This window comes from Stegastes partitus, unplaced genomic scaffold (genome assembly GCF_000690725.1).
Source record: "Stegastes partitus isolate 25-593 unplaced genomic scaffold, Stegastes_partitus-1.0.2 Scaffold73, whole genome shotgun sequence".
NCBI lineage: Eukaryota > Metazoa > Chordata > Actinopteri > Pomacentridae > Stegastes > Stegastes partitus.
In genome coordinates this window covers 670,778-682,058 of record NW_007577804.1, presented here as the reverse complement: position 1 = coordinate 682,058, position 11,281 = coordinate 670,778, and the positions used below count along the sequence as shown (strand labels likewise).

At 39.8% G+C, this 11,281-nt stretch overlaps 1 non-coding gene across 1 annotated transcript; it reads left to right on the top strand.

Moving 5' to 3' along the window:
* Nucleotides 1-10,879: 10,879 nt before the first annotated feature.
* trnar-ucu (transfer RNA arginine (anticodon UCU)) lies at nucleotides 10,880-10,952 on the top strand. Its single transcript has one exon. It is a non-coding gene; the product is annotated as a tRNA-Arg (tRNA).
* Nucleotides 10,953-11,281: the final 329 nt, after the last annotated feature.

Here is an 11,281-nt window from a genome sequence, read left to right as displayed (position 1 = left end):
TACCTGCCATCAATCACTGAACACACCTGAACCCCTGATTCCACTGATCAGCCTCCTGCTGAATAAAACTCAGAATACGTACTTTATATATATTGTACTTAAAAAAATAAAAAATAAAATAAAATAAATTTAATGTATCTTTTTTTATTTTTTTTATTTTTGATATTTAAATGTAAGATGATTTTTTATAGTTTTTTTATTAGTTGTTTTTTTTTTCTGGCAGCAAAGGTGCCATGTGTTTAGTCTTTTTTTCTACCTTTTTAAAACGTTTTATTATTTTTTATGTTTAAATGTAAGTTTTTTTTAATGTTTGCCATGTGCTATGTTAAATTATTAATATTATTTTTTATTCTATTTCATTTTCGTTTTTCTTTTTTTAGCTTTTAAAAATATTTGTTCATCTTTAATTTTTATTTTAGTGTTTCAGTTTTATAATATAAGGTTATTTTTTGACATGTTTTATTTTTAACAGTTTCTTATTGTACATGCGTTTAACAGACATTTTTGTTTGGCAGCAAAGATGTCATATTTTCACAGTTTTTAAAATTAATTTCTTTATTAATTTCTTATTATTTTTACAGTTTGTTGTACGTTTGTTAATGTATGTTTCCAACAGCAAGGGCTTCAAATTTCTATGTTTTAACCAAATAAAATGTTGTTGTTGTCTTTTTTTCTTTTTACAGTTTTTGAACACTTGGGCATTCCACCATTGTTTAACATATTTTTTTCTAGCACCTTTTACGATCAAATATTTACAGTTTGTTTGTTTGTTTGTTTTGTTTTTACAGTGTGCTTCAGTCGTCCTACCAGATATCCAGGCTGATATTCTTTTCTTAATCAAGTTCTCACAACTGCACTTCCTCCCAGAACCTCCACCAACAAAAAACTAACAATTCTTTAGCCTTTAAAGGGGCCATGATTATACAAAACCCTCTTTTTAAACAACTGTTTTATGTCACCAGTTTCTTTTTTTTCGTCTCTAGACACACATCAGTTTTGCAGCCTGTTGTAAAGTCTGCAGCTTCTGCTCCACTTACTAAGCAGTTGTAGAGAGAGTCTTCTTCTTGAAAAAAAAAAAAATTGGTTTTAAAGCTAATACAGACTGAAACTGAACAGGGCTAAAACCAGGAACTTCATAGACATGCTACAAGTAACGATATGTGCAGTCGTTTGAGCTGAAACTTAAAATACACATCCTGGAGACGTGAAACCAACAGTAACTCGCTAAACAGGAGGATCTTTAATCCTCTGCTGTGTGTTCTGATGACTGCATTTGGGTCCAAACCTTGGTTCACAGTCTGGCCCGATTTTGCCGAATCAGTCCAGAACAATAAAATGATTCAGGAACTTTACAAACGTCTTCAACCCCCCAGAGACCAGCCCTTCGGCAGGTCTAACCATTCATCTGCATGGATCAATCACGTCTGCATTTGCATCATGTGTCAGCGTATTCCCGATGCATTACGTTAGTTCTACGTGTTGCAGGGACGGTCGGAGAATCCACAAACGCTATCAACGAGGAAAACCTCTGACTGGATTCCTTTGAGGTGAGATGCAACAGCAGAATCTCGGTGGACTCTGCCAGCGAGCAGCTCGGTGACCTGTGAGAGTCCAGCCAGCATTAACAGTCAGGTAAATATGTTATTATGGCCCAAGGCAGCCGCTCACTTCCACCTGAGCAAGAAACTGGCGTTGCCTGTGGCAACAATGAGCCCAGCATGAGAAATGGGATCCACTCCAGATATATAAGATGTTGTTTGGGCAGCATTTTTTTTTGGTTTGCAGTCATGAAGAGCCTGATTGTCTTTCTGTTGTAAAGTTTTGTCCTCTCTGTGCTTTCCCTCCGTCCAACTTTTTCTCCTTAGCTCTTTGCTAATGTTCCCTTTCCTCCTCACCTCTGGCCTCCTTCTTCCTCACACCGCCTGCCTGTCTTCCACCTCTTTGTTTTGGCTCTTTGCTCATCGCCTTGTTTGGTCCGTCAGGAGCAGACTCGGCTTTATGGGAAAACCTCCTGCGAGAAGTAAAAATGGGAGCACATTTACAGCTTTTCACATTTTGAGCTAAGTAATTCTGTCTGTGTATTTTTATTTGGTAAAGTGGGAAAAAAGAAAACGTTCCTGGGAGCAGCATCTTTTCATCAAGTCGTGGTTGAAGCCGATGAAACAGTTGAGTTACTTTGGTGCACAGAGCTGAACAAACATGCAGTAAAAAGGTTTGAAGTGAAATTCACTGGGGTTGGATTAGACCAGAGAAAATAATCAGCAGCCTTTTTTTTAATAACATGTTGAAGCTATGTGACTGTTGATGAGCAGCACATCCAATCACAGTTTAGCATAGCTCTAAGTCCTGCTTGCAATTATTATTGTTGTTGTTATTCTGCAACTGAGGCTCCAAAGTTTTTCTCTGTAAATTGGATTTTTATGTGTCTGTCAATATCACAGCAAACTTCAGAAAGCACCTCCAGAAAGCTCTGGGTGAGGTGGTGCATTAATGTTCTTTAGCAGTTTAAGGGCAAGACAGATGGGCGCTATTCTCCCTCAAGTTTTTTTCTTACGGCCTCGGCTTATAATTAAACCATTAAAAAACCCTGTTTTCGGGGGTGTATGGAATTTTTTATGCGGCGTAGATCGTCCTATCGAATTAGAAAACCGGTGGAGTCTGTCTGCTCTGTTTGGCTGCATCACAACTGAAAACAAGTTTCTTTACAGTCATGAAGTTTGTCAAAACCGAATAAACACGTAAATATTCTCACACTTTGTACGACAGACGGAGAAGAACAAACGACTGAACACAGCAACAAAGATGAAACCGCTCAAGTTAGAGGCATGAAACGTGATATATATCCTCAAGCGAAACTCGCTGCTCCAGTCCTCGACCTCACATAATTGGCTCGCCCTTCCTGACTGTCACACGACGATCAGCGACCTTAATGCCGCTTGATGACACACTAATCCGGATGACAGTGCTAAGCCGCTATATAGGCATCATCTGCTTGCCGCCGAGCCACCGGACAGTTATTCGTTTTCCAGCGAGGAGGCAAGAGAGTCATAATTTTGATTCGAGCTTTGACCTGGAAACGGGAGAGAAAGAGTCGGCTTTACTTACTGAGCGTCCACATGTGTGCTGGAGTTACCCATCGGCAGGTTTGCAGCTGAAACCTGCACCGATGAGAGCAAACAGCAGCTCTGCTTTAGGCTCTGCAACCACAACAATGAGCTGGAAGATGCTATAAATCTCTTTACATCTGGGAATTTCCTTTATATATATACATAAACAATAGAGTGCGTGAAATGCATTGTTTTCATGCTAATATTGATTATAGCTGCTTTAATGATTGCAAAAATAAATCAAGGGCAGTGCAGGAAGCAACTCTTTTTTTTTCTTCTTCTAAAAACACTCTGATTGCAGTCTAAATCAATGCACATTGTTTGATTAAACTGCAAATTTACGTCTAATCAACAACTTTAAGTTTTAATGGCGCTTATCCTCACATTAGGGGGCCTTTTGTTGTTCAGCGCGCCCTGACCCGCTCATTGTTTCTCATTAAATGTCTGTAAGGTGCAGGTGCATGCTTGTGTGTTTCCCTACCTGCCAAGGCCTGATGGCAAATATCTGGACAGGTGTGTTTAAGTCTGCGTGTGTGTGTGTGTGTGTGTGTGTTGTCGAGCTGTTCTGGCTGTAAGCAGGTGCTCAGGTGTCCTTGGGTTGAACTTGACACTCGCCTCATGAATCAATCTCCACTCCAGGGTTATCTGGCAGTAGTGTTGGCAGTGCTGTGTGTGTGTGTGTGTGTGTGTGTGTGTGTGTGTGTGTGTGTGTGTGTGAGTAAGTGAGTGTGTAAGAGGCAGTGTTAAGACTAGCCAGGAAGGTATTAACTTCTGATTGATTCATTTGGCTCTAATCCACCTCGCAGTGAAAGGTGCTGCTCTCCTTTTTTTTTTTAAAAAAAAAACATTATTTACTGGATATTCTCTCAGAAGTGGACATAAAGGTGCTCACAAAGTAGTATTTTTGCTGCAATCTGTCATTTTTCTTTCAAAATTTACACACAAACTGCTGAAGATTTACATTTTTTGCAGCGTCCAAACTTTCCCTCTTCCGCAGATTTTCCAAAACTGAGGCGATGAAGTATAAAATGCAGGTTCGCAATTAAGGGATACAGAGAGGGAAAAAGAGAACAGCAATTATGACTAATTATCTGGCTCATGTGTGCATACATTACATTTAAATCGTGCCACAGCCTTCGCCGCTTTTTCTTTTTTTGTCACGGATGTTGTGAATGCTGAGAAAAGGCTGCTGGCTCGAGCGTCGTTTTCATTCTCACAAGTCGTTTTTTAATTGAGCCCTCTGGCAAAAAGTCAGTTTTTATGTGTATCTCGCACACGTACAGTTTGAAGCCGCAGCACAAACGGTTTGTTTCCCACATCTGGCTGTAAGAATAATCACAGCGATGCGTCGCGTGTTGATCGCTTTCTTTTCGAGACTCTTTTTATTTATTTATTTTTTTGTTTTAGCTGCAGTGGCAGAAACCTTTCTCGGATGCCTCCCAGGTTTTCCTTTCATATGCTTCCCCTCGTTGCTGTAGTTGACTCTCTTTAGTTGCTGCTTGACATGAAACACATCGCTACTGGAGCGAAAATGACACCAGATTTCAAACACTACACACGATGTGGATCTGTTTCCCTCTAAGTGGGACCATAATTCACAAAATGAACATTGTGAAAAAGTTTTAGGAAAATGTTTAATGAGGCAACAAATTAGGTCAGAAGTAGGATCACTTTCTCATCGACTTCAATACAATCAGACCTCTGAGGAGTCGCCCCCTGCTGGCTGCTGAAAAGAATGCAGATTTGAGGCGCTTCTGCTTCGGCTTCACTTTTCAGACCTGATGGATACTTGCAATTTTTTAAACAATGTCTAACCAACACAGGAGGTTAAAAAAAAGGCTGACTATAAGAGTGTTTCCTATTGGGTTTAAGTATTTCTTGTTGCTCTATTTGCCCTACCATCCAGGCTACTGAAACTTACACTTTAAGGATATCTGTGCTCTGCTTGCAGCCGGTGAAAAACTTCCCTTGTGAGTATATAAAATTTAAAGGAATAAAGACAATCTAATGCTCTGATAAGCTCTGGTTAATGATGAATGTTGGAGCTTCCATCTGTTCATTTTGCTAAAGTTATACCTGATAGCCGCATTCCACTAGTAAGCATCATAGACTGTATAAAAGATGGACGTAGCAACCGGCCTTGAAAAATGAAGCCAACCCGGAAGTGTCAAAAACCTACGTCCGCCAGCTGCTGGCACCAAAAAGCCCTGGCTCCCATAGACTTGAATTGGAAAAGAAGTGATCACAGATCACTAAATACTGCATTCTTACAGCTCAGGATTTTTTTCTTATTAGTTTTCATGGTCAAATCCAGAGATCAGGTGGCCAATCTGAAAATAAATCAATACTGAATTTTTTAAAAATCGTCAACATTTTGTGGGGCAAGGGGCGTGGCTGGCTTGATTGACAGTCGGCAGCGACCAAACAGATGAAGCGAGCAGAAGGCGGTAAATGTGGGCGGGCAGAGAGGGCCCGCCTCTCAATCTGTCTGACCAATCGCTGCTCCTATGGCTCCGCCCCCCTCCGATGGTTTTTGCGTCACTGGCTCCAAAAATCCAAGATGTCAACCAGGAAGTAGCAAAACCCTGGCTTCATTTTCTCAGTGCAGAAACCAACGGGTGACGTCACGGTAGCTACGCCCATCTTTTATACAGTCTATGGTAAGCACAGAGACTGGGTTTGCTTTTTTATTTTTATGAATTTACTTATCGATGTTTCCTTACAGCGGCTGTTGACATCTCTGAGCATCCTGGAGGCCACGATTGGGAATAATGGATTCTGTCCCCATTTTGGAATAAGAATCAGTTGTAACCGAGCATCACGTTGGTTTCTTAACATAAAACGTGTGCTCATATGCACAAACATGTGCAGGAAGAACTGAAACTTTATCAAATTAATGGACACAGTTTGCAGCTGAGTTGAGTTTGTTCCGTTTCGACCGACTGACCGGACGCCGATGCCGCCCGTGTTATTAACATTTAATTTCCACGAGCTGCACCAGCGGCGCGTCTCGAGGGATGGCGGAGTCAGTAATCTGTCAATTAGACTGAGACTGAGATGTCTTAATGACTATTGAATGAATCAGTTCCATGGTGCTGACACGGGAAGGATTGCAACAAGTTCACAGAGTTTTCTCTCGGTGGATCGTCATTTTGTTGACGGGAAACGGTGCAGATTTGGAAAAAAAAGGAAAATCTTGAGTTTAATTCATCTCTTTGGTGGACGGTTTCCATGTTGCACCACACTGGACAAACACAAATGGGTGTAATATAATTTAAAACTTAACAGCTGCATGTGGAGCAGTTCTATGCTACACTATGCGAACCTGACCTCAGCAGGAAAACTACAGCACTCGGACATTCCAAGGCTGAGACATACATGCTGTATCTGGTTTTTATCAGAACACAATCAGCTGTCCAGATCTTTCATCTTTTGATATGATGATACTTGTCTCTCTTTCAAATATGAAGATGACACCACTGGCAGATTTTACATAGTATTTACTTCTTCATATTGAAGATCTTAAACACATCCTAAGTTGGTTGATGTTGCTCAGAATTAATTAACACGCCGTGATTTCACTTTTTTTGTTGGCAGCTCGGCTAAAAACATTCATGTAAATTTAAACTTTATATTTGCGTGCAAACATTGCAAGCGAGTTGTTTTCAGCTTCGTTTATCTACTCACTGCTTTTATTACCTTTACTTTAAAGCTTTTATCTTGGTTATTATAAAGGACAATCATACGTGCTGGTTTTGTTCAGAACATTCTGGTTTGTTTAGATCCAACATCGTATAAAATGATGATTTATTAAATGTGAATTAATTTCAAGGGAAGAAAAATGTAATTCTTATGTTTTAATACGTATTTCACAGTAGAGATATCTATTTATCACTGTGTAGGGGAGAGTGTCTGGAATTAAGAAATGTCAGAGCCATGATGGTGGGAAACTGTGTGAGCCTTTCAGCCTGACAGAAAAATAAGACGTTATTTTATTCACTAAGCAGTTCACATCCAGCAACCTGCTTTTCATTTGACAACTTTTCAATTGCGATGAAAAACAAATGCATTATTTGTTGTGGAAAGTTGAATTTAATGTCATCTTCATGCTGGAGTCAATGCAGAAATCCTTTTTTTTAAAATAAAACTGGATGAATTTTTGGCACAAAAAGACGACTAACGCCATCAGAAAAGGTTTGGTTCTGCTGTTTAATTAGCTATGCATGGGGCCCTTTATGTCGGCCACACTAACTATTTTTGCACGAACAAACATCCAATGAGCGTAATAACAAAGCTCTGGATCTGCTCCGTCTGGCGATATAATATTAACACGTCTGGATGGATGCGGGTTGATTAAATTTCATGTAAATTCTGCATTTTCTTTTTTTTTTTTTCTCCATTTTCGACACTTGGCTGCGCAGACGAGCGACCGGTATTGTTGGAAAGGTTAAGTCATGCAGTTTAATTTGATCTGCGCCACACTTCGCTGCAACAAACACTTCGAGAGCCGTTCGGCCGCGAAGAAGGGACTCGAATTTTTGGATGCGAAGTGCGTCTCTGAAGCTCTGAGGGTTAAAATGACGTCCGTGTTTACGCAGGTAAACGTTTGAGAGCGTGGAGGGTTTTTTTTTTTCACGCTGGTAACTGAGAAAATAAGCTTGTTGCAGATGTGAAATGGTTAATATTAATTCAAACTGAGATCTTTTGTCTAAACCTGAGCAAACAGTAAAAGAAAAATAATAATAATAACCAGAAACCTAATATAAAGTCTCATAATGATGCTCCAAACGCCACCAAAAACAACCAGATTTTGATATTCTGCTCATTTTTTAAGTCTTATGTTGTTTAATTAGTCTTTGCCAATCGATTTATGATGAGTTGGCACCATTAAAATATTAATCTATGTGTTTCAGAAGAGAATAGATGGGATTAACTTGTCATTATTGTAGAGTTTTAATTGTAGGAGAGAAACTGGTGCACTGGAGGCCTGTTTTTCCACTTTAATTTACCGTATATCTGCTCACTTCATGTTTCCCCCATAAATTTTCTCGTGATTAACCATAATTTGAATGAAATGGGATCTTTTCTCATTTTTTTTTCCCACCTCTTCCAGATGAAACTTATTATTCATTAATAAGTAATTATTCATTAACCTCCTGATAAGTGTTCTTGAACGCGCGTCATTACCATTTTCTCCGTTATTTTCCTGCAGCTTGACTGGCAGTCTGATATGAAACAGACCCCAGCCGCTGCTCTCCAGGATGCCAGGCAATTAAAGAACAGTATTTCTCCCTCTCATAAAGTAGGTCGCGGCTAATTGCATTTGACGACGAAGAGCGGGAACATAGTGAGGCGGAAATTATATGCAAGGCTTGTCACAACAGCTGGATTAATAAACATGAAGACAAAATGCCCATGGAGTTTGTCTCTGGATGTCTTTTGACAGCGCCGATTGCGTGTTTATTTGGCTTTTGACAGATTAAAAAATGAACATCATGCCTTCGTGAATGCACACTGATGCGTGCTTTATATAATGTAGAAAATAAACGGCGGTGAAGCTGATTTATTTATAGGGACCGAGTTATTATTTCACCCCCCGTCGGATTAAGAACAAGCCTCCGAAGCTGCCACTTTAATTTCCTGTTTAACAAGGCATGTTGCACTATAGAGTGATTAAAAAGTTAATGTGCATCATGGTAACACTTTAATTGACTCGTGAAAAAAAGTAGCATATCTGTAACACACGATGAGCACAAACAGATCATAAATGGAGCCTGAAGGTGAAGAGTTTACGACCACAAGACAGAAATAAACGTATGCAACCTGTGACGAAGGGTCATGAGCCTACAGAGCTAAACTTTAGAAACTCACGAGATTAAAAAGTTTGCAAAGTATAAGATGCCCTAAATGTTTTGACACTTGTGTGTTCATGGAGGGCAAATTATTCTAATTTAATAAAAGCAAAAGTTTGATTGGAAGGTTTTTGATGAAAAACAAAACATTTTATTCAACTTTAAATGACAAGAGACAGCAATGCAAGGAGCAAATTAGAACACTTTAATGTCAGGACATTTACAGACACAACACTCGCTCTATCAGCTCTTCTGACATCACATTTTTCTTTTAGAACTTCAATAAGTTTCATTTTTGTTTTGTCGTTTGTTTGCTTGCTTGTTTTGTTTTATTTTTTCAAGGACAAAATTGTCTTTTGTGCAGAATAACACAGTTAAAATGCCAAAAATCGTTTTAAAACACGCAAGAAAGTGGGTGTTTATTATAAAAATATTGAAAAAAGCATGGAACCAACATGTACAAAAGTTTCTAAGTTCCCTCTTATGTTGTCAATACTGGCCAAAAAGAAAAAGAAAAGTGACTCTCTCTATATATTGATATTTTACTACTTTATCTTAATAGTTGCCTCCTCTCAAGAAGTCCAGGGGCCTCATTTATCATCAGTGCGTAGAAAAGGTTCTAAATTCTGTCGTACATAAAATGTAGAGTGTGCGTAAGTACAAAAAAATCCGTATTTATCAAACGTGCATACGGGGGTCGTACGCACATCAGTGTTGATAAATCCCACTTGTTCTTAACCTCCGTGTTCATGCACGTTGCCTTCAGGAACACCTCCAAATGACCAACACGCCTCTTTATAAGCAAGTAAAGATTTTTTCTTTTTCCTCTCCTGTCGTCATCATCGAGGCAAAAAGGGCGAAAAAGAGGAACTTTTATGAAACTGAGATCGAGGTACTTGTCAGCGAAGTTGAAGCAAACCAGAAAATATTGTTTGGTGCATGAAATGTTGGGATAAGCAACGAAAGAAAAAATACTGCAGATCAGATAACCTTTCTGTTGAGTCAGAGGAGAGATTGCCGGCAAAAATTTTAAAAAGTGGTTTGACGTTAAGCTCAGTGCCAAAAAACGCATCACAGTCCATAAAAGAGAAATGATGCAACTGGAGGTGGACGAATTAATACCGAACATTCACCCAGCGGATAACCCTGATCACTACAGATGACATGTTGTAGTAACCAAAGTCCAGCTAAAACATCTCCACACTCTGTGACACTCACCAATAAGCCAGCCGTCTTCAACAGCTCCTGCTTGGAGACCCACAGAGCTGTTTTGCTCAATGAATGAGTTGTGCATTCCTCCAAACCACCGGGCAACAATATTGGATAGCACTGCATTGGACAGCAACAAATGTGCATCGCAAATTATCAGTACGTTGATTGAATGAAACCCTTTTCTATTTACAAATTTAAACTCTTTAGTGATGCTGCTTTGATTGCGATGTGGGTGCAGTCTATGGCTCCACATGTGTTTGGGAATCCAGCGATGGTATTAAGTCCCCGTTTGATTTGGGCTCATCGGTGATGGCTGTAAGGGAACTGGATGTAGGCTGGGGCCAGGGGAGTTATGGCATCCAACACTGCCGGCTTGATCCTGCTCAGTGGTGGCTGGAAATGCCGCATACGTCTCCAACCTCACGCTGGAATGTGGTCAAAATCACTGAATGCTTTCTATTTGTAGTTTCACTATTCTACCGCTGGATTATGTGTGTACGCATGGTCAGAAGTGTGCGTATATTTATGCACATTCCTAAGTGTAAGTACAAGTTGATAAATTCCATACTTTGCGTAGGAATGTTCGCACTGATTATAAATGAGGCCCCATGACTTTTTATCACATTCTCAGTTGTGCTAAGGTGCACATATTTTTTCCTTTTTACAGGATCTGGTGGAAGATTTTTGTATTTTTATACCAGTGTGTCTGCCCCAGTGGCCTAATGGATAAGGCACTGGCCTTCTAAGCCAGGGATTGTGGGTTCGAGTCCCACCTGGGGTGCAGAGTAAGACAGGTGAAGGCCTGAGCCTAGATAGCAGACAAAAGACTGAAACCGTCCCCTTCATTTTCACTTCAAGCTTAAACTCCAGGTGACTCAACAGATCAGAAGGTAGCAGGTTCAAAGCCCTTTAACCCAACCTGCTCCAGGGGCGCTACCATGGCTGAGTCAGCACTCCAACAGCAAAGTTGAAAATCTGATGATTCATTCTGTTTTAACAGTTTTTGTCTCTGATAAATGGTGTATTTGTGATGGTTCATTAAAGCTAACGTGACGTTTTCATCCTGCAGGTGGGTTCTGGGGGAAGTTTTATGATGGACAAATATGTTTA